Source organism: Lissotriton helveticus, chromosome 5_1 (assembly GCF_964261635.1).
Source record: "Lissotriton helveticus chromosome 5_1, aLisHel1.1, whole genome shotgun sequence".
NCBI classification, from domain to species: Eukaryota; Metazoa; Chordata; class Amphibia; order Caudata; family Salamandridae; genus Lissotriton; species Lissotriton helveticus.
The window spans coordinates 564502870-564526770 of NC_136065.1; the positions used below are offsets into that span (position 1 = coordinate 564502870).

The window sequence follows — 23901 nt, forward strand, 5'->3', positions numbered from 1 at the left end:
ACTATATTTGTTAAAAATACAAACTGAAGTGGCTACACCATGTAAACAACTCCAGTCAAGTAAGAAATGTAAAATAGGTTTTAAAAAGCTTAATATTATTTGTACAATTGTCATTAAAGGGATGTTTTAGCTGTGCGCACATTACAACAAAGGTGTTGCTCAGTAACGTAAAGAAAGTATGAAAAGAGCTTTCTGGTAGATTTCACAATGCATGTCAAAACCCAAGCTGACATTATCCAATCAAACCACTCTCTAGGATGGAATTGATGTGGTCAAAAGGAGCTTTGAATCAGGGTCTTTCTCACCCCTTTTTGTGAATACTGCAAGTAAACTGGTATGGTCGCAGTGCTCGTTGTGGAAACGGGTGAAGAGTGCAATGAGCCATGATACTTCTGACCGAGACTTTGAGTGAGCAAAGCTTATTAGGCCATCAGAAAATCATTATAGAGTTTTGGCTATTGCAAGACAATGACTATGAAAAGAAATTTGTGGCAATGTGTTTTGTAGTTTTTGCCAGATGATCAGACCAAAATACTGGGAATGCCTTTAGATAAGGAGAAACGACCTGGTGAAATAAAGGATTTACCACATTTTAGAAACATTTAACCCCTTCAGCGCTGATGACAAAGCCAGCTCGTCATGGGCATTACCTGCGCTACGCGGATGACGAGCTGGCTTTGTCACAAACCGCGCATTTTTTAAATTCCAGCGCACAGCGGGAAAACGCGGTAGCGGTTAAGTAATAGAGACAATTCGCTGGTTCATTAGGTCTGTCAGCAATACAGAAATGAGTTGTTTTGCTGAACAATAGTACAGAACCGTGAATTACACCTCTCTACAGAGGCAGAAGTTTGAAATGGGTCAGTCTTTTCATTTACAGCCTTAGTAAGAGGTACGGTGTGAGGAGAAAATGTCAAGGAAAAAAAGATACTACACCTCATGCTCCTATCCTGGGCTTTCAAATAACACACTGAATAACACACCTTGACTTTCTAGATAAGGGATACCTTCTAGATATTCTTGTTTTATTGTGAGTGCTCTGAAATGATCTACGTCTCAGTAGAGGTTACAAAATTCCTAATAAATAAATACATTTAACTGAAGCTCGGGCAAATAAATATTCCTCCTAGCAGTTGGTAAACCCAGAATAAAACCTTGCATTCCAGGTGAATGGAGAAATCGTTTAATTTAGTCGTAAGGGGGCATATGCACACACACATATTTAACTTTACCTTTTCCGTAGTCATGCTTCGGAGAAGTGGTCTTTTTTAGGTCGAAGCACGACCTGCTTCAATGCGTAAGCATTGATTGCAGTCGGCTTCGACAACTATTGCTACCCGTTTTTGGGAATGTGGACAGGAGAGGGTGCACGAGCGCAGATCTGCTCAGTTTTGACCTCGTGAGCGCGCACGGCGCCGTGCCCCTCTCCTGCCTCATTCCCTTGCGCAAACACTCTACACTCACGCATGCGCACATACACACACTGCATACACACACGCACCCTCCCTTAAACAGACAGACGCGCACACAGACAGACAGACGCACGCACAGACACACTCCAACAGACACACACGCGTACACCCCACCCCCACTCACCCCTCCTCTCCCTCAACACACTCACCTGTTCTGGCGGTGCTCGGCGGCGGTTCTGCCTCTCGGGCGGCGGTAGCGCTTTGCGGGGCTCTCTCACCACATGAGAGCCCCGCCTTCCCCATGCGCCCGGCCGCTCTTCACCCGGTCCCCCATCTCGGGACCGGGACTGAATCCGGAGACTTCGTGGCTCTCTCTCGCTCTCTCCGCGATGGGGCGGGACTTCCGGTTGGGGCCGCGATGGGATTCGCCGGCTGCAAAACCGCTTCCGGGTCGTCGCAGGCAGCGTGGCGGCCCGGCGGGGACTTGTTCTTCCTGTATGCCAGAACAAGGTTGTATTTCAGCCTGTCTTCTAAAAACCTGAGCTCATGCAAAAATGCTATATGGTAGCTTCCGAGAGCAGTAAAATACGGAGACCAGCGTTCTGTGCCTCATTTTTCAATTGTCATTTTGTGACCTGATGACACCTTCATTCTGTAATCGCGCCTCACCCCTGTGAAGTATTGTGTATGCGGTGCCCTGGATAGCGAGGTGAAGCCAACGCAGCTTTAAACGCCGCTCTTTCTCATGGCATGCCTTTAATGAACCCCGGCCATCCTTTCTACGCACAGCAGAGGTGTAAAAGCGCCCCTTGTGTCTCGTGGCAGAGGGTGAGGCAGCTCAGTGAGCTGAACTGCCCAGGCCACCGGTTTTGTATGTGTGATACACGTAAACTGAGCACCACTGAGGTGCGTCGAATCTCTTTTGCTCGCACCCACACTAAAGGCCCAGTGTATACAATGGTTATCCGCAGAGGCATGCTGCCCCCTCGAGGGGAGGATGGGCGTGGGCGCACAGGCTCCAGATAAACACGAGCCCTCCGTGCCCAGTCAGTCGTCCCCCAGTGCAGACTTTGGGAAGCCGCAGTTTTGAAAGCCATTGAGTGTCTGGCCGGGGCTGTCCAAACAGGCCTTTGTGTATCTGCAGCCGCAGACTCGCCCCGCTCGTTTTCCACAAGACTGACGAGGCAAGCTGACAGCCTTTTCGGGTGTGATTAGCGGTGCATGCATCTGCGTGGGCGAGCAGGCTTCTGAAATATGCTTTCCGCGTTTCGCACGGGGGCAGACATGTGGAGACCAGGCCACGCTGAGTTTATTCCTAAACTTGCTGCGAATAGGAACAGCCTGGACCCTTATATTAATTGTGGTTTTCCAATGCACTGCTGATCTTTTCACGGAGCACTTGTTACTGCTGATATGTGCTATTTCATCGAGGTGTAACTAACAGACTGTGCTAGTGTGCAACACTTTAAATGCTTAATGTTTTATATTTGCTTTAACAAAGCCAGAGGAGCGCCCTAGTGCTTCACAACGTTTCCAGCATTTTAATGCAGTTTACAACAATGATAACCTAGTCGTGTGGGTACAATTAACAAGTAAAAGCTCGCTGGTTAATAGGTTTCTATTTCAAAGAATATTTCATGCCCCAGACCTTTTTAAAAGGCTTTACAAGAGTTTACATTTTTTCGAACTAGTTGTTTAAATAGTCTTTAAAGGTTTACACGGTCATTTTTAAAGCAGATTACCAGAATTTCAGATAACATCTGAGGAATAAGAGCCGTGAGAAAATAGTTATTTCTGTAGAAGGTGCATTTTCGGGGATCGCCTATCTGCCTGAAAGAGTTAATTATTCTGATGGATACGGAGAAGGTGCATTAGGTGCGAAAGCTAGTACGGGATGGATTCTTTGGCTTGTAACCCCTGTTGGGTCGTCAGAGATGGTCAATTTCGGTGAAAAAATATTTAGAAATATTTGAGTGTAGAACATGGTTTGTTAACCAGGCAGACGTCGTATGGACCTCTGAAAAGTCAAACGCTGTCCCACTGTGACTCCAACCCGTGACCAGGAAAGAAACCATCTCTGTTGAAGGTGTATTATTCCCTGGGATATCTTATTGGCGTGTGTATCACAGTTAATGATGCCTTGCACTTTGAGATATCTCATTGGCGTGTGTATCGCAGTTGAAGGTGCATTATACCCTGAGATATCTGATTGGTGTGTATCACAGTTAATGATGTTTTGCACCCAGGTGATTTGTGTATGTATCGCAGTTGAAGATGCATTACACCCTGAGATATGATTGACTTGTGTATCGCAGTTAAAGATGCATAATATCCTGAGATATCTTATTGGCATGTGTATCTCAGTTGATGGTGCATTACAGCCTGTGATATCCTACTGGAGTGCGTATCACAGTTGATGGTGCATTACACCCTGGAATATGTTTTTTGGCCTGTGCATCTTCGTTGAGGGTGCATTACAGCCTGAGATATCTTATTGGTATGTGTTTTCTTACTTGTGCATTATACCCCCGAGATATATTTGATGGACTCTGTATCTCTGTTGATGATGCATTACATGCTGGGATATCTTTTTGGCCTCTGCTTATCTGCTAAGGGTGTATCACACCCTAGTATATTTTATTGCCCTGTCAGCAGGTTATGTTTTTCCCGTGCCTCCCTGTTTCACATCTGTTTCTTCAGTGTTCCAGTTCCAAAATTATTAGGTCTCGCCTAGATGAAAGCAAAAGCGAAGCTTTTGCTGTCTAGGGCGAGACAACTTATGTTATCACTTTTTGGGGAATGTGGACAGCAGACTGTCACGCGCTTCTCCTGCCGGAGATTTGACCTCGTGGGAGCGCTTTGGCGTCGCTTGCTACATAGTCAGTTTCGCTTTTAAAGGGGCTGGCGTCAACGCGCCTGGAAGTTAGTTGCAGTCGCGCGCGCACACAGCCACACTTACACATACACACACGCAGGCAGGCACGCACGCACGCACACACGCACGCACACACACACACACACTGCATACACACACGCTGCCCTCCTCCCCCCCCTACCTCACCGGGCTCTTTTCTTGCTGGAATCCCTGTTTTCTTGTAGGCTCTGATGGGCGGGGGCGACGTGGCCAGGGGCTCCAGTGCTGCTACGGCAGTCCCTGCGGTGCACGAGCTGGGCAAGACGGCGGCTGCGCAGGATTCGCCTGGATGACGTCGGCTTCCTTCAGTCCGTCCTGCGTATTCATTCTATGGGGATAGACCGGTCCCTCTCTCCCTTTTTAATCACTTGTTTTATACTGTATGTGATCTAACTGTGTGACCCTAGACACATCTTCTCAATTCTCCCTTCATTTCTCTTCGCTGCAGAACGTTCGAGTATCTTGAAACCGGCAAAATAAAGCATAGCATAAAAAACAGAGGTCTGTGCAGAGTGAATACCTCCGGACCGAGCAATGCTAATAATTAAAACCTGTATTGTGTGTCTGCCGCGCCTGTGCACACCGTTTACAGAGCAAGCGCATACACACCAAACCATACAGTCACAGTTACTCCGATAGTTTGCACCCAGCTACGGGTTCTTGAGTGTCGTGAGATTCAAACAAAAGTTATTTGGCATCTTCGCTGGCAGACACTATTCCCTCTCCAGCCCGCACATCGTGACAGCAAACGCTAGGTGTCTTAAAGTAGCAACAGTGCACCGCTTTATTTTTAGCCGTCTTCTCGGTGACGCGCACGTGCCAATGACAGCCCACGTTGCTTCCTCTGCGCTGCAAACGTTGTGCATTCGCACATTAACTGATCTGGAAGTCAGTCATCAAGCCATATGCCCTGTGTAGTTCACTAAAAGAATGTACATGCGATTAAAGTGCAGCAGTAAATTATTTACGCTAAAAAATAAAAGTTATTACGGCTCAAACTGCACGTACTGTAATGTCCTTGCACGGAAGAGAGGACACGTTTGTTTCACTGGGGGCTCGAATCTTTGAACTGATAGTGTCACACGGAGATTACTGTAACAGGTGCATTAAATCACGGAGTTGTCTGGCCATGTTATCTGCCTCTTGAAGGTTACAGCGTTTACTTGAATTGTAACCTCTATTTTGAAGGTTACACCAAGACCCATATGACAGGTACCCAAACCCAGCGAGCTATTTTATTAGCATTGGAACCTGGCACCTGTAATGTGCACCCTACGCCCAGCAGCAGATTTATTAAAACAAGATTGTGTGACTGTTGGTTTGTTTGTATGTCTCGCATGTCAATCCACTCTACCATTCTACTGGGACTGGAACCAGTGACCTACGAATTATACACAGATCTCAGAAACAGGCCCTTAACCCACTGAGTTGGCAACACGTCCCTTGTCCAATGTGTGACTCGTGCCAGGTTCTCACCTAGTCCAATGGTGTTCCTCGGACTGGCGCTGCTTTGAGGTGACGTGGCGCAGAGGGGAGGACAGTGGTAGGTTTTTAAGTTTGAATAATTTTTAATAATTTAAGTATTAATAATTTTTTTCAAAAAGCCATTGTTATTTATAATATCAATACATCTAAGTCACGTAAATACAACACATATTGCATTACAAATGCTATAGGTGTCACATTTGCGAAAGTTAAAATTATTGGCATTGTAAACGACAAAGCTATTCATTTCGCTGTTTTCAAAACAAACACGTAAATAAAATATTTGTCATTTACAATACCAATAGCTCAAACTTTCCTAATGCGAGACCTATTGCATTGCAAATGCTTGTTTTAAAATTAGGAACACAATATTTCGAAAACTTTGTGGGCAAAGATAATGGGAAACTAAAGTGAGCTATTGCCTTTGGCAATTGGGTGGGGGCGGTGGACGGGAGCGCGTGTTGTGGGTGAATGGGAGTATGGTTGTGAGTGGATAACATGACATGGCTCTCCCAGTGCCTACAAAAACAAGTGAGAGTTCTTTCTGTGACTTTGTCTTAAGATGGTGTCACTCAACCTGGTCTTTTTTTTTTTAACTTGAAATATGCCTTACGTCAGCGCCTGTTTCCTTTGTCCTTGGGGGTGTTATGGAGTTCCTTATCAAAATGTGATTCATAAATACGGACAATAAAAAGTATAGTTAACGCACTATGGTGCTACTGTACTATTACTCTGCATTGAACCTCCTTGCTTGCGCCCTCCCCTTCCTTCTCAATTTCACTCGTATTCCGTGCGGAAATGTTGACATTAATGAAACTTCTGTGAATGCACATATAAACACACACACCACGGCACATCTGATTTCTGTATAAACCATTTACTAACTGGTGTTATGGCATGCTTGGCATGCTATTGTGTTCCACTTCAAGCAGCCATATGGCATCCATTAGGGAGGAATTGTGTTTATAGTGTTTACATGCTGTTTTTTTCCAAGTCTAAAATGATTACTCGCGTAGAAGCTGTTTTCGTAGAAGAGCGCCGTTAATTAAATTCAAGTTGCATTTATGACTTTAAAAAAAAGCTAAGCTTCTGACCCGATTACTGGAAATAACCTTTGCGTGGCAGCATACGTCATGTGCTGAACAGAGCGCCCCCTCAGGTGAAGGAAGAGTCATAGCTTACACGACAGGAATGTACCCGTCGCCTTGGCAGTCGTTCTCAAACAAAAGGGGAACTGGTAAAGCAAGTGCGCCCTGTCCCAGCATACCATGAAGGCTGCTTTCGGCGACACACCCCGGCCGGCCGGCCGTTCCTCGTGGGGAGCCCGGGCTGGGAGGGGCGCGGGCGGCTCTGGGTCCGCCTCGCGCCTGCACAGGCGGATATGTATCCGCCCCCATGTGTCAGTCACTGCGGGCTTCCTCGGCTGGGCTGGGCCGGGCCTCCCGCTAAACACTTTTTCCACTTCTTCATAGAACAGCGTTACAGCGGAGAGCCGTTCAGTCGGAAGGCTGCCACTTCGGAGGGGGGGAACGGCCCCGCAAGCGCCCTGTTGTTGGTAGGTGAACCCTGCAATCCAGAACGCCGAGCTGTGTGTGTGCTTGTTCACTTTCCAAGTGCTGTGGACATATTTTATTTCCTGCTGGCTGGTGTGTGTCGGTGGCTCGCGCTTTCAAATAGCCGAAACCGCCCAAGTGTCTCCGTGTGTGCGTAGCCTGACATCTCCAAAGCCAAGTTTGACAAGTCTGAAAAAAGGGCAAAAAAGGAATGCTTGTGCCTGCTTTAGAAGCTTGTTTATTGCGGTTTCACTTCTTCTGCCTTGGAAACCGGTAACGTTTCCGTAAAGCGTACGGCGTTCAAGTTTAGGTCACATGCTGTAGTGTAAACAAACTCCGTGCGTGAAACATCAGGCAGCAGTAACAGGGTTACAGCTCCTTTCCCTTGTGCTGCTGTCTGTTTTCTTCGTGTCAACTGTGGTCCCGGAGCGAGTTTTTGCTGAGCAACAGGCATTGTAAGTACTTTTGATTATAATCCGGCTCTTGTCTATTAATGTTGTGGGGATGGGGGTTGGTTTTGAGTCGGACCCTCGTGTTGCTGTTTTGATTGTGGCTCGAGGATATATACACACATAGCTCTATCAGTTAACGAGAGACCTCCTCTTTGCGTGATGTTGAATTGCTCTTCCCTTTGAAAGACATTATTTATTTTTAATGAAAATGGAAGCTGCTGTTTATTGTACAGGGCTAAAGGTTCATGGTCCTGGGAAAGAATTGCGAGTTCCAGGAAATCTGGTCTGTAGCGCACGCACCGCTGCTATCACCAGTAAGTGTGTATCAGTTGTGAGTCAGCACTCGAAGATCGCAAGTTGCCAGGCGTCACAAGCTCGTGCAGTCGTTTCTATGTCAGTTCTAGTTGTTGCTGGAAAGTTAACTACCTTTTTTGCCAGGAAATGCCAAACGTCTGGTTGTACACGTGCATTTCGCCATGGCAATAAATACACAACCACACGTTCCAGAATGCCCAGGTAAACAGTCCCGGGGAAGGGAATCCACACCTGACGTGACCACTTGAGATCTGTCATCAGGCGTTGCCTGCGTTTTTCACTGTTATTCAGGAAATGCACCACTTTGAGTCAACGTGTTTATTAATACATTTGTCTGAACTTTGAAATGGATAAAAGCGCACTTTCAGCGTGGAGGGGGTGCGCCCCCCCCCCCCCCCAACGAAAATTACTTCACTGAATGGGAAAAGTTATTGTAAGCAGAATAGGCCGGGGCGTGGTAGTCGCGCTAGAAATGAAGCTTTTTTGGCAGGCACACAGATAAAAATAAACAAATCCTGCTCAAACAGTAATGTTGTTGTTGGCAGCTTTTTTATTAAAGTGCGTTTTGCTTTGTGTCCTCGGCGAAGTGGTGTTCTTATCTCTGTTGGTGGCGTGGCATCTCCTGTTCACATCCTGGAGGACGTCCCAATCTGTGACAGTCTTCCTGTTGTTTACAGTCCAGTTTTGCCCACTGTGTATTGTTGTGCATTCACCTACTACAACAGGTTACTTTTTATGTTCAGTGCTTCCATTCTTTAGCTTATATTGCTGTTTTTTAAAATATTTTTCATAATCTCGGTTATTGTACTTGTGTTTACAGCTGATATATCAGTGTGCCTCACTTAAGTGCCCTTTCTTAGCTAAACTGCTCTTTAAAATTGTTTAGAGTTTTTTGTCCGTGTTTTCTGAAACAGTTTCCTGATTACTTATGTTAATCGGTTCAGTTTGCCTTTTGTGTAGCAGTGGTTTAGTTGCAACACCATCTTAACTCAACAATTTTTCCTCGTGATCCTTTTTTTGGGTTGTCTCGGTGTACAAATATTTTTATCTATCACCCCACCTCTGTTTTTCTGCCCTTCACCCCCACCCTGTGCCTCCTAATACTTTCCTTTATATGTGATTGTTTTTCCACCAACACAATGGATACATTGAACAACTCCTAGTGTCCCTGATTTAGGGGTGAATGAACTTTGGCAAGAGAAGGTTAACTGCTTCTGCAGTACATGCATAAAAAGCAGTTTATTTATTTAAAAGTTTTTCTTCCAGCCCGAAGGTGTCACCTTTTGTTTACTTCGAAGCGGTAGATGTACAGCAAGAATAGTGGAAGCTCAGTTGTTGCAGTTGTGTAACGAAATGCATGGAAGATTTCACCTGTAGTATTCAGTTGTTACCCTCTGCGTGACTGGTTCTCTCTCATTCAGATGCCAGCCCCAGCAGCTCCGTTATCAGAGGACTTTTCAAGTACAAGTGTTTGGGTTCTGCTGTCAAGTTGGGATTCATATTGTTCCAGAGTCCTGTTCTGTGTACCTCTGATTATCTATCGCCACATTTGAGTTGTTGAATTAGTTTATAGGTGGCTGATCAAAGAGCTCTGACTGCCATGTATTTAGGTGACAATTGTCTTGGAGATATAGTTCTTGGTCACATTAGGCCCCATCTACGATGAATACAAAAGTGAAATTCTTTACTCTAATGATCATAGTTTTGTTTACTAAGGTTGTGATGTAATCTAGCAGCCTGATTCTGCACTGTCTACAGTTAACCTACATTTTTGTTGGTACGTCCAGTGTCAATGAAGTTGTTGCAGTAGTGAGGGCTATGGTTAGATCTGCCCTGTTTTGAAGTTGTGGATGGCTTTCCCAAAGCATTTGGTGGTGGAAGATTCGATTTGTAGCATCCTTGATCTGGGGAGTGGAGGTTGGATCGGTATTGAACTTGATCCACAAGGTTTTTTTACTTCATGATGTGGTTAGCCGCGATCCCAGACGCGCCGAAACACAAACAATCTTCATGGAAAGGATAGATTAGTGCACCATTTGTTGGATTCTAGGAAGAGACTTGAAGTCCCTGCAGAGGCAGCCTGTGAAATGCTCTTTGATCTGTGAATTTGTTTAGGGAGAACACCACAAGCTTGACGAAAGCATAATGAATTTGCTAGTAATTTGTGTCGCAGTGAGAAAAACATGGTGACAATAGGAATGCCTATTTTGTTTGATTTCTTTGAAGAAAATGGAAACAGATTAAAGTTAGGTGCCGCTCGTGCCAGGAGTTGGATTGTTGCCGTTTTCGTTGCCACAGGAGTGGTTGGGCGCTGTGACCAAGTTGGGGGATTGCTCTCTATTGGACCGGCCGCAGCGGAGGTGAGAGGCGGAGGCGAGCGGGACTGCGAGGACCAGCAGTCCATCTGGCAGCGCCAGCTGGTTCCTCTTCCCGCCGCGCCTCGCGCCCCCTCCCAGTGCCACGCCCCCCTGTTTAGCAGTGTACTTTACTCCTCGCGGCCCCCGCTCCGCGGGTGCCGCTCGTGCCAGGAGTTGGATTGTTGCCGTTTTCGTTGCCACAGGAGTGGTTGGGCGCTGTGACCAAGTTGGGGGATTGCTCTCTATTGGACCGGCCGCAGCGGAGGTGAGAGGCGGAGGCGAGCGGGACTGCGAGGACCAGCAGTCCATCTGGCAGCGCCAGCTGGTTCCTCTTCCCGCCGCGCCTCGCGCCCCCTCCCAGTGCCACGCCCCCCTGTTTAGCAGTGTACTTTACTCCTCGCGGCCCCCGCTCCGCGGGTGCCGCTCGTGCCAGGAGTTGGATTGTTGCCGTTTTCGTTGCCACAGGAGTGGTTGGGCGCTGTGACCAAGTTGGGGGATTGCTCTCTATTGGACCGGCCGCAGCGGAGGTGAGAGGCGGAGGCGAGCGGGACTGCGAGGACCAGCAGTCCATCTGGCAGCGCCAGCTGGTTCCTCTTCCCGCCGTGCCTCGCGCCCCCTCCCAGTGCCACGCCCCCCTGTTTAGCAGTGTACTTTACTCCTCGCGGCCCCCGCTCCGCGGGTGCCGCTCGTGCCAGGAGTTGGATTGTTGCCGTTTTCGTTGCCACAGGAGTGGTTGGGCGCTGTGACCAAGTTGGGGGATTGCTCTCTATTGGACCGGCCGCAGCGGAGGCGAGCGGGACTGCGAGGACCAGCAGTCCATCTGGCAGCGCCAGCTGGTTCCTCTTCCCGCCGCGCCTCGCGCCCCCTCCCAGTGCCACGCCCCCCTTGTTACAATAAAGAGAATCTCCTCACGCGCGCAGCGGGACGCGCGCGGGGCGGTCACCGGGGCAAAGAGCGGGCCGTTCTAGGCCGTTAGAGGCCGGAAGAGACCGGACCGGGCCACCCCTCTAACACCCCCGCTAAATTTTTCCACATCCACCTCACCATGGCATCCAGAGCTTTAAGGAGTAAGTCGGTGCAACATGGCACAAGCACCCTGGAAAATTTTTTCCCTAAGGCAAGCTCCCAAATCAGTAAGTGTCACTCATCCACGGACTCACACTCTGAGATGGGACCTGAAAGTGTGTTCCTGGACCTTGGAGAATCTGCCTCTAATGATGTTAGTACACCCATCACCACGGACGCTACCCACATGTCTCTGCTGGATAGTATCGATCAGACTATTGAGTCGGTACTCCGGCAGTTAAGAACTCCGGTTACGCAGAGGGACCGGGATTCCCCACGGTCAACGGGGATTGCCGACCACTCTGCTGTCACGGATAACATGGGTTTAAACACGCTGGAAGCGGGCCAACCGGCCTTGCCAACAGTCCCTGTAGACAGTGGTGTGTCTCAGCCCCTAAAAAGGAAAAGGCCTGTTGAAATAAAGAGGGCAAAAAGGGCAAGATTTGTTGCATCTGCATCTACCCTCGGAGATAGTACAGATATTTCGGTCTCCCCTGAGCTAACCTTATCTGGGTCTGGGTTGGATCTTGGGGCCTCGCCAATTCCTGTGTTATCACCAGTGGCGGCTAGCCCATTTATCTTTGGCGGGCCATCTTCAAATATTTCAGATGCAGCAATTAATTCCCTCACAGCTATTATCAAGAACTTGCTAACCCCCATCACAGTTAGATTAGAGGCTATAGAGAATCTACTTCAGTCCCGGGAAAATATCCTCACTAGGAGTAGCCTTGGCGTAGCTTCAAACGTTCCTGTAACCACCGGGGAATCAATAGGGAATAGTGTATCTCCTTCCACATTACCCCAGGCTTGCAGTAGGGTATTGCCTAGTGCAAATGGTGCGTCTATCCCCCAGACGCGCACTTTGCTACCCCCAGTGCCTGGTCCCCCTGTTCCGGCTCCCAGGAGATCTAAGTTACCCCCTGTGCCGCGGCTTGTGCCGCAGACAGGGGCGACAGTGGGTCCTAAAAACGCCCCAAGTGATGGTTGTGTTCCTCCCCTAGACAGACGCAGGGAGGTCAATCTGCCGCCAGAAGCTGTTCCATACACGGCAATCATGGTGGGAGTTCCTGAGCTAGCGGGCGGTGGCAGGGAGTCTCAAGACTCCCTACGCAATAAGGTTGTAAGCTGGCTCAGTATCAATAGACCGTTGCCCCCAAACTTGAAGGGTGAGGTTCTGATGGTAAGGAGGATCCCGTGGATCGGCACTACCAAAAAGAACAGGTCAGGGGACTGCATTGTCCTAAGTTTTAGGAGCCCACACGTTGCAAACTACATCTGCAACTGGCTTGTAAGGCCTGACAAGTCCGCAATAGAACTTGTACCCCTTTCTTATTTCTATCCTAGTGGTAGCAACACGGTGGGAGGGAGTGAAAGGGGATGGACCAGGGTGGGCTTTGCAGTAGATGGCTCCCGTTATAGATCAAGGCCCCCCTTACCAATTGTGCAGGCAAACTTCACACATCACAATAGGTTTTCCTGTCTGGACCAGGTCGATTGACCACAAACTAGGCCAATCTTGTCTGGCCCTGAGAATAGGGTGGATGTGGTGCAAAGCCCTGTGGGTTTGGGGGTGATCCCTATGTTGGAACTAACCCGGCCCCAGGCTGCTAGTGAGCGTGGGGCTGACACGACTGACAATCTGTGCCAACCAAGTCCCCCACTTGATACCGGGCTAGCCCATATCCCGCAAACAGGGGCGGCAGAGCGGGCTGGTCGTGCTGCCGCCGCTGTCAGCGGAACCGGCGCCTTAGACGTCGGTTCTTCTATGGCTACCCCGCATTCTCATGCTGGAGCTCAGAGCAGCCTGCCACTTGACCCAGGACTGAGAATTCTCTCCTGGAACGTGGCGGGAATTGCGAACAAGGAGGGCTCTCCTGATTGGGACTCCCTGGTAGGTGGATGTGTTATCCTTCTCCTCCAGGAGACTTGGGCGAGGGCCGCTCATACTAAGAGAGGGTTTGAAGTATTTGAAATCCCTGCCAAATGGGCTGGGAGGGGGAGGCCATCTGGTGGTTTGGCAATCTGGATTGCGAGTCACACTGGATGTCAAGCGGAGCAAGTACGTACGTGTTCGCAGGACATCCAGTGTGTGCGGCTCACTTGGCCTGGTAAAACTCCGTGGGCCATTGTTAACGTCTACTCGCGCCCGGTTGCCCCGCCAGGTGAATCACCTACCTTAAATGATCTGGCTTCCTTCCTGGGCCAACTTCCGGGTGATTACAAGGTGGTACTTGGAGGAGACTTCAATTGCCACTTTGAACCCCTGGAAGGTCTACTCGATGGTGCCCTTACGGCTGAGGACGACCATTGGGGGGTTCCACCCTCTTCTTCTCCTCACCCTAAAGCCTGGTCCCCTCTAGCCTTACAACTCATGTCCCTTACCTTGAATAGCGCGCTGAGGGCGTGTAATAGCCGTACTCCTTCCGATACCCCCTCGGTGTGCACTTTCAATAGGAGGGGCCATGAGTCAAGGCTAGATTATATTATGGTGGACATTTCACTTTGGCCTAAAGTGTTGGACTTTAGGGTTATTAAGAGGACAGACAGCGACCACAACGCCCTCTGCTTAAATATTGTGTGCCCTTTGCCCTTGACGGACCTATCCCCAGCTGGCCAAGGGGCTGATATGGGGGACTTGCTTCTGACCACAAACAGGCGCCGAGTCAAGTGGGGAAAGCTTGTGAGGTCGGAAGAGTCCATTAAGAAACTATATGAGCTGGCGCTCCCAAGCCTTATGGAGGTGGAGGCCCTCTTGAACGAACCAAGAACTGCTGATTATTGTGAGAAACTGGGAAACGTTCACCAGGTTCTAGTGAGGGACTTGGCCGAGATATTTCATCCGGAGGTCCCAATTCGAAAGAAAAGGACCCCTCTCCCCACCTGGTACACCACAGCCTGCAGGGCAGCAAAATCTGACCTTATTGCAGCCATAAAGGAGGGGACAGACAAGGCCAAAGTGCGTGACCTAAGGAACCACCATAAATCAGTGCTGGCGGCCGCAAGGACCGAGTGGGACTGGAAGTATTGGCATGACCTCTATGATGCCCTCAAATCCAGGGACCCCCGGCAATTCTGGGCCCTTGTAAATAATGGGTCAGGGGAACTCTGTAAAGCGACTGAGCCTAATATAGCCCCTGCGGTATGGGAGTCCCACTTTGGGGCTCTCTACCTAGATACCAGTCCCTGCTCGGCCCCGGAGCTGCATCAGCCCTTGGGTACCGAGGAGCTCGGAATGGAATTATCCCTGGGGGAAGTGGAGCTTGCCATAGAACGTCTAGCAGTGGGGAAGGCGCCAGGCCTGGATAGGTTACCCGGGGATCTATTTAGACATCATCCGGATATCTGGGGCCCATACCTTCTTGTTCTATTCAATGCCATTCTCGGAGGTATGGCGATCCCTGGGTCGTGGTTGGGGGCAGAGATTGTGCCCATCCACAAGAAGGGCTCTACTCTGCTCCCTTCCAACTACAGGCCTATAAGCCTCATAGATGTGCCCCAAAAGATCTTTGCGCGCCTCATTTTGGACCATCTCCTAGACTGGGTCGAGGCCAATGACATCTTGAGCCCTTTACAGGCTGGCTTCAGAAAGAACACGTCGACCATGGACCAAATCTTTCGCCTCCTTCTTCTGTACTGGAAGACGGTAACGCTAGAGGGAGGTCGACTGTACATGGTCTTCGTGGACCTGAGGTCAGCCTTTGACCTCGTCCCGAGGGGGAAGTTATGGGAGGTTTTGCAGAAGCTAGGAGTTCCCCCCCATCTCCTTAGAATCATCGTTAGACTGCACGAGAACAACTTTGCGGTAGTGAGGTGTGGGAGGAATGGCAGGCCCTCGGGTAAATTCCCGGTCCGCCGAGGTGTCAGACAGGGCTGTGTTTTGGCTCCGACACTCTTCTGTCTGTACATCAACAGCGTCATTGAACACCTTGACGCTGTCGGGGATAACGATGCCCCGGTTTTGGCAGGAAGGAGGGTTCCGGCAATTATGTTTGCCGATGATACCCTCCTTCTTTCCAAATCTCCTATGGGGATCCAGAGGATCGTGGATGGTTTTGGCCACTTCTGTAGACAACACGGGTTGGAGGTGAACACGGAAAAAACTAAGTTCATGATCTTCAACCCTCCGACCAAGACCAGACCCAATCCAAAACTGGGGGGAACCAGCCTGGAAAGGGTTTCTACCTTTACATACCTGGGGGTCTCACTCCAAGAAAACCTGACTTGGGATTCCCAGGTGGCAAGATCTAGGCTGAAACTATCTCAGTTATCGGGCGCACTCCTGAGGGTATCCAACAAGTCCACCTTTAAGCCTGTTAGTCCGGCCCTGGAAATGTACAGGACTCAGGCGAAGGCAGCTGCCTTGTATGGCAGTGAGCTGTGGGGCCATAAAGCTGGGAAGGTCATGGCAGGGGTGGAAAATTGTTTTCTTAGACGTCTTCTTGCTCTCCCGCAAGGCACACCACTCCTCCCCCTAAGACTTGACCTGGGCCTCCCGTCAATCGCAGAGGATTTACGGTCGAAGCCGGTGAAGTACTGGCATCGGTTATGGTCAACTGAGGAGTTGCATCACTACAGGCAGGACCTCATACATGTCTTGAGGCTGGATGTTAACGGTAAGATCCCTTGGCTGGCACTCATCAAATCGGAATGTTCCAGCCTGAACTTGCCAGACCTTTGGGATGACCCTGCCCAGGGCTGTAGAAGGATTCCGCGCAAAACCCTGGCACAGCTCTACAAGAATAAAACCCTTGCTGATATGGACAGCGCACATGACAGTGGCACCCTGACGGGTCGTTTTATTGTATCCAAAAATTCTTATCTTTTTGAACTTTTTATGGATTTTATTCACCCCCTTCTGGCGAGGAAATTGTTCCTGCAATGGAGGTTTGGTACGCTCCCTACTAAAGTCTTTACCCACAAGTGGTCGTTAGGGGGCGACAAGCTTTGCCCATGCTGTAAAGTTAGGGAAGAAGATGACTTGCACATAATGTTCTGTTGCCATGCTTACTGGAGCCCGAGGAGGCGTTGGCTAGCCCCTCTATGTCGGAATTTGGGCTTCAATAACTATCTACAAGCCTACAGGGTGCTGAAAACTAATACCCTGGGCCACATTGTGTTTGCGGTCTCTAAATTCTTAACGGCAGCATGGATAATAAGGAAGAAAATGTCTGGTTAATCTTCTCTACCACGCTTTTCCAAACACTGCAGGTCCAGTTGGGTTTTTATTGTACATATTGTCTTTTATCTGTATGTATTTTATTGCTTCTTTTATGGCCTATGTGGCCGAAATAAAGAATTTTTGGATTGGATTGGATTGGATTAAAGTTATACACCTCTCAGCAAAAGGATGATGTCAGCAGGGGTAAGCTCTGGGACCAGGCTACCAATCTTCAGAAGGGCCCATGGAGCGGTCTTCATTAGAGTTATGCAGACAGCAGCATCCCTCTCACTTAGACTCCAGTGATTTAGATTAACGTGCTGCAGGCACTGTTTAGGTCCTGCCTAAGGCAATGCACATGCGCTGTCTGCAAGAGATATTTTATACAAGGAGTTTAGAACCTGCCTATTGCTTATCATTCGTTGGCTCAATTTTCACTCTTAGTTACTGACTCCTAATTGGCCAAAGAGTGCCAGCTTCACTTCCTCTTCTTTCTTGTGGATCACTGATCAAGTACTGATTGCCTAATTGGCCAAAGGGTGCCAGCTTCACTTCCTCTTCTTTCTTGTGGATCACTGATCAAGTACTGATTGCTTCATCTTCATTAGTGTCCTCCTGCTACTTGCATAGTGATTGATGTACTGTTTTTTACCTTTTTGTTTCTTTGTGTCGTGCTTCTTCTTCCATCCCACCCCCTTTGGCCTTGTTGCTTTTACCCTCCTACTTCCCCTTTGTCCGTGCTGCTTTTAGTGGGGGCTCCTACGCTAAGGCAGATGAGCGTCTCGTAAAAGAAAGCAAACATAAAATGATAACACAGTGCTATAATTTTATTCTTACCTGCTGCAGCAGCATGAGGGCGAGGCTGCTCTGCTGACAGAGCAGGGGGGAGTGGTAAGCACACTAAAGTGCACATGAGGCTTTGCCCGGCCCTCTCGGGCCGGCCAAACAGTCATGCATACTTTAGCATGTTCTCCATGCAGGCTGCATTACAGCCTGGGTGGAGAAAATGGCCAGACCCCCAGTCCACGTCTGAGCAGCGAACCAAATTGCTCAGACCAGTCACAGTGATGCATTCCAGTGTTTTGATGGGCTGAGGGGAGCCTGGCTGCTTAGTGTTTAGCGGATTAGAGGTAACGTGGGACCGGGTGGTGAGGAGGCAAGTGATTTTTTTTTAGGTCTCCGCTGTCTCTTCAAGACATTTAGTAAGTGCTTTTAAAAGTGCCACCAGAGGTTTTTGCTGGCCTCCAGTTTGCATGCACGTGCACAGCTGCCATCTGTGTTTTTTTGCTGTAATCTGTCTCCTCTGCTCACACTCCCCCCCCTCCCTCTTCATCAGTTTCATTTGTGTCTTCTATCCCTGTGAATGCTCCTCTGCTTGCACTCCCCCCATCCCCCCTCCCTCTTTGTCAGTTTCATTTGTGTCTTCTACTGCTGTGAATGCTCCTGCTTCAACCAGGCACACATACCATCAGTCGTCAGTGCACGCTTTCACCAGGTACACACACCACCAGCTGCCAGTGCACGCTTCCACCAGGCACACACACCACCAGCCGATGCTTCCACCAGGCGCACACACCACCAGCCATCAGTGCCCGCTTTTCCACAAGGCACACATACCACCAGCCGTCAGTGCACGCTTCCCTACCAGGCACACACACCACCAGCCGTCAGTGCACGCTTCCCTACCAGGCACACACACCACCAGCCGTCAGTGCACGCTTCCACCAGGCACACACACCACCAGCCGTCAGTGCACGCTTCCACCAGGCATACACACACACACACACCACCAGCTGTCGGTGCACGCTTTCACCAGGCGCACACAGCAGCAACCGTCAGTGCACGCTTTCACCGGGCACACGCACCACCAGCCATCAGTGCACGCTTTCACCGGGCACACACACCACCAGCCGTCAGTGCACGCTTTCACCGGGCACTCACACCACCAGCTGTCAGTACACGCTTTCACCAGGCACACACACCACCAGCCGTCAATGCAGCAGGCAGGCTTTTCTCAGAGTTTCTTGGTAAATATGTGTTCGATACCTGGGAGGGAGTGGGTCGAATTTCCTTAAACCATGCTGAGTATGCTGGTGCAGTGCATGAACTCCTGTGTGAGTGAGTCATGCTGCCTGGGGCTCACTCACTCGACACTTGTAAATTGCGCCTGCACCAGGCTTTTTCTCATTTGCAAAGTTCGGCGCATGGGCAGCCCCCACACCTCCGGGAATGACTACTTCCTACAACCAGAATGGAAACAACATTCAGAGCAAAGAAAACAAGTTAATTTGATGCAAAGAACTGTTATCAAAAACCATGTCCAGCTATTGTAGATCTGGCAACTTAAACGAAACAGCAACAAAAAACAAACATGTATTGGCATAGCCAATAGGTATTGCTTTTTGGACCCTATGCGTATTTAGTTATGCAGCAGAATATCCTTGGTGCAACAGCACCAACTATTGCATGTCTAAACACTTATAAGGCCCCAAATGCGAGATCTATTGGCTATGCCAATGCTTGTTTCTGTTTTTTAAAACTATTATTCCTCTTTACCCTCTCGCCCACCATCCCATATCCGTGCTGGCCTCCACTGGTTGCTTCTACCCTCCCACCACCTTGTCCATGTTGTTTCTTCCCACTCACCCCTTCTTTAGTCTGTGTTGCTTCTTCCCTCGTACCCCCCCTTAGTCCGTGTTGCTTCTTTCCTCTCACCCTTCGCTTAGTCGGTTTTGTTTTTTCCCTCCCACCTCCAATCCGTTTTTGCTTCTTCCCTCCCTCCCCCACTCTGTCCGTTTTTGCTTCTGCCCTCCCACTCCCACTCTGTCCGTTTTGGATTCTGCCCTACCACCCCCACTTAGTCCGTTTTGCTTCTTCACTCCCACCCCCATTTAGTCCGTTTTGCTTCTTCCCTCCCGCCCCCAATAGTCTGTTTTGATTCTTCCCTCAGACCCCCCTTAGTCCGTTTTGCTTCTTACCTCACACACCCCTTAGTCCGTTTTGCTTCATACCCCTGTATTCTATTTTGCTTTGTCCCTCCCACCCCCCTTAGTCAGTTTTGCTTCTTCCCTCCCACTCGCCCTTAGTCAGTGTTGCTTCTTCCTTCCCACCCCCTCTTTCAGTGTTGTGCCCCCCCCCCCTTAGACCGTGTTGCTTCTTAAGGTCTGTGTTGCTTCTTCCCTCCCACCCCCCTTAGTCTGTGTTGCTTCTTTTCTCCCACCATCCCGTTATCTGTATTGCTTCTTACCTCCCACCGTCCCTTTATCTGTGTTGCTTCTTTCCTTTCACCTAATGTCTGTGCTGCCCACCCACCACAGAAAAAAAGTGCTATGATGTGGTCAAGCACTTGTTTGCAAATATTTAGCCCTGCTGCTCAGCAGTATAACAGCATAAGCAAGACCTATTGGCTTTTCCAATACTTGTTCTAAAACCCCATCACCCGCTTCCTTGCCTTCCTGGCTACATCTAACCCCCTGCCACCACACATCAGCTGCTCTCAACAGACACCCCTAAATCACAACAAACAAGTTGGTAGGATCTTGACAGAACTAAGTTGTGGGTGATTCTAAGTTGTGGGTGAAGCAATTGATTTGGAGGAGGAGCAAAAATGCTGGGGTCCAGAGGCCAGTCATTGCTTTTAAGTAAATTGCCAGGGACTGATTTGTGAACACAAAAAGGCCTTCCTGCTGCTTTATTTTATTCAGTATCTACTATGACGCCAAATTTCTTTCTGCCCTAGATGCTATCCTAGGAAAGGCAGAATACTTATACCTTGTGTAGAAACCTGTGGAGCATGCCTGCATTTTAGACATCCTGGTCTAAGAATCTCACTGTGACGTCACACTCCTGCCAAAAATTAGCACCGTATTGCAGGTCTGTTTTAACTTAGCTGATTATTTGCTTTTGGAATTACATAGTTAAATTACAAAAACAGAGCTATAATATTCATGTTTGACCCATAGGTTACCAATATGGCAGAACATACATAATTTAGGGATTTTTCGGTAGAGCCTGGGCAGCGAGGCATTGCTCTGCAAGGCATGCTGTATTCGAGTATGGACTTAAAGCTCCACCCATAATTTTCATTGGCTTGTGTCACTGCCCTTTGTAAATGTGGCTTCTGATGTGTTAATAGGCTTGTACCTCCTTAGTTCCACTTTGTCCTCGTTTGTAACCCCCCATGAGGACTGGCCCTTTTACTTCAGTTGTTATGTGGCATGTCTTATTTAGTCTGTAAGCACTATTTTCTTTTAACGCCTTTCTCCTACTGCAGGCACAACATACTTTCCTGCAACTTTTAGCGCGCCAGTCGCGCTTACACTTACCAAGCAGCCTCGGACAATGGAGGCCAAGGTCTCCCATTTATAAGAGTTTCAGCTATTGGCATTGTAAATGACAAAGCCTTTTATTTACATTTACATTTTATGTAATTATCAAAAACGATAAATAAAAGGCACTGTCATGTACAATGCCAATAGCTTAAACCCTTGCAAATGCAAGATCTATTGCATTGCACATGCTTGTTATTAGCAGGTTGTCTGGAAGACATGCCTGCGCCATAGGATTTTATGCAAATGTAAATGTTAAAGGGCTCAAATAGGTTCTTAGACACCAGTAAGTAGATTCAGATTTCATACGTCTTTATTTCGAATTTTATATCATAAAAGACAACAGATAAAATACTTCCTTAATTCTAAGATTCCAGTTCGTGACATAATTGATTTAACAATGTTAAAAGTTTTTACATAATATCCTCAATTCCATCACAAATCCAACGTAAGTACAAGATCAGTCCATCACAATTAATAATTTAACACGCTAAAACATCTTAAAATCAGTAAAACTGGATTAAATATATTCACAAAGACGTTCAGACAATCATTTCCAATATAAAACTTAAAAAAAATTCCTCATATTACAAAACAAGTGAATGCCTAGCTCTTAAATCCATGCCCACCCCAGAAATTTAGCCACGCAAATGGTTACGCACTCAGAGGTATTGGATTTTAAAACCCAGAGGGATTCCATACACACCCTCGTGTTGATCTTCCTGCAGATGGGCTTTATCCATTTGCGGCGCGGGCAGAATATGCTGGGCATACAAAAAAAAGGTGGCTAATGGATTCCTTCACCCCAGTGCACCATGGACGGAACTCATTTTGCTGTCCTCGCCGTTTGTGAGTATATGCCCTTACTGGTAGAGTGCCAACGCTGAATTGATGATAGTTTTCTATCTAAACATTTGGTAATACAGTCCCAATAGGGCTCTACATGGATCTCAACCTTGTGGAGCAAAAAGAGACCTGTCAGATTTGAGGGCTGAGATGACAAAATATGTTGTTCTTTCACAGTCGCCCAATATAATAATTTAAATTCTTTTTTTGGGTGGAAAAACACTGTTCCCAGGGTCAGCCCACTGTGAAGTCAAGCCCATGTTTGACAAAATGGCCTTGACATCTCGAAACCACAGAAGGTTTGCTGACCCTATAATTGATCTCAAATCCATGATTTTGCTAGCAAATAGGGCCAGTTCTGGAGTGCACCATATACGTCTCCACAGGGCAACCATCCTGTATCGTGCCAAATCTCTAATAGAGTGACAACCCATATCTAATAATAGGGGGAGGGTAGGGGTAGATTGTGGTAGACCAGCCAGGCTGCGTAAAAACTTGTTTTGGATTTTTATCAATGGTGCTAAGTCCACATAACTCCATAAATCAGCCCCATGGAGGATGGCGGAACTTATTTTAGCGTTATAGATTTTTAGAGCTGGCAAGATCCTTTTAGTTTGCGAGCATCGTTGCTCCTTTATTAGACACCCCGTTAGGCGTGCACATTTTAAACAGAGGGCCTTGATCTGTGCCTTCCATCTTAACCAATAATCTATAACCACCCCTAAGTAAGTCATGACACCGACCTGTTCTAATTTGGTACCATTCATGCTAAATTCACTGCGTTGTGGTTTATTTTTCGATAGGACCATGTATTTTGTTTTTGACACGTTGATCTCTAAATCATTAATTTTACAAAACTCATCAAATTTATTAATTGCAGTCTGTAGCCCCACTTGAGTTTTTGCCAAAATCAGCGTGTCGTCAGCAAAAATAAGAAGGGGAAACTTTCTCCCACCTAGTGTTGGTGCATCTGTTGGAGTATTTCCTAAAAACTGCACAACTTGGTTTATAAATAAAAGGAACAGGGTTGGTGCCAAGACAACCCTGCCTTACCCCACGAGTCACAGGGAATCGGTCTGTCACCTGTCCCTGCCTACCCCATCTTACTCTGGCAAAATTATTCTCATGTAGTCTTATGGTGAGCTCAAGTAGTTCCGGTGCCATTCCCATTGTTCTTAGAGCAACCCACAGCTTCTCTCTCGAGACAAGATCGAATGCGGATTTAAGGTCCACGAATGCTGCATAAATGGTGCCCCCACCTAGATACACAATCTTCCAATAAATCAGAACAAATCTGAATATTTGGTCGATTGTGCTAGTGCTTTTCCTAAAGCCAGCTTGCATCGGGGATAGGATATTTTACTCATTAATCCAAGCTTGTATTTTACCCAGGAGCATTCTAGCTATAACTTTTTGCAAAGCGTCTATGAGGCTGATGGGGCGATAGTTCTCTGTTAGTGACTTATCTCCTTTTTTATAAATAGGTAGGATTTCTGCTCCTTTCCAAGACTCGGGTATCCTGGCACCATTGGCAATTGCATTTGCTAGGGTCGTTATATAAGGAACCCAGTTACATTGGTCATATTTGAAAAGATCGGCTGGAATGCAATCCATCCCAGGTGCTTTACCCGCTTGGACCAAGTTTTAATGCCTTCTCCACCTTAATATTTTGAAACACTACGGGCGTACTTATGGGTTTGGGTGTAGAGGGCAAAACTCTCTCCTCTTCATTCAATGCCCTCGCCAACCCGCAGAACTGGGATGAATAATGCTCCACCCAATCCTCTACAGAGACATGATTTGCTGGTGTTTGCGAGTCCCTGGGTCCTCCCCATTTCACGACCTGCCAAAATTGAATTTGGTTAGTGGGCAAGCTGGCCTCATACAGGTCCCGCCATCCCATGATTGCTTTGCAAGCTTTTGGGCCCTCTTGTAGTTCAACCTCTCTACTCTAATCAATGATGTATTCCTGGTTTTAATGGCACCAATCAGAGAGCCATGGGCTTTGCGGCAGGT

The 23901-nt window shown here is 48.1% G+C and overlaps 1 protein-coding gene across 9 annotated transcripts in view; it reads left to right on the forward strand.

Moving 5' to 3' along the window:
- SGMS1 (sphingomyelin synthase 1) overlaps positions 1-23901 on the forward strand; it is a 922685-nt gene that overhangs the window by 667793 nt on the left and 230991 nt on the right. For 2 of the 9 annotated variants that reach the window (XM_078642904.1, XM_078642905.1), the window contains exon 1: positions 7214-7819. The exons of 5 other annotated variants lie outside the window; for them this stretch is intronic. The gene's annotated coding sequence lies outside the window, so the exon portion shown is untranslated. Of the gene's footprint in view, positions 1-7010; positions 7820-23901 lie in introns of those variants that run through there. 2 more of the 9 variants (XM_078642902.1, XM_078642903.1) reach the window with 2 other exon arrangements.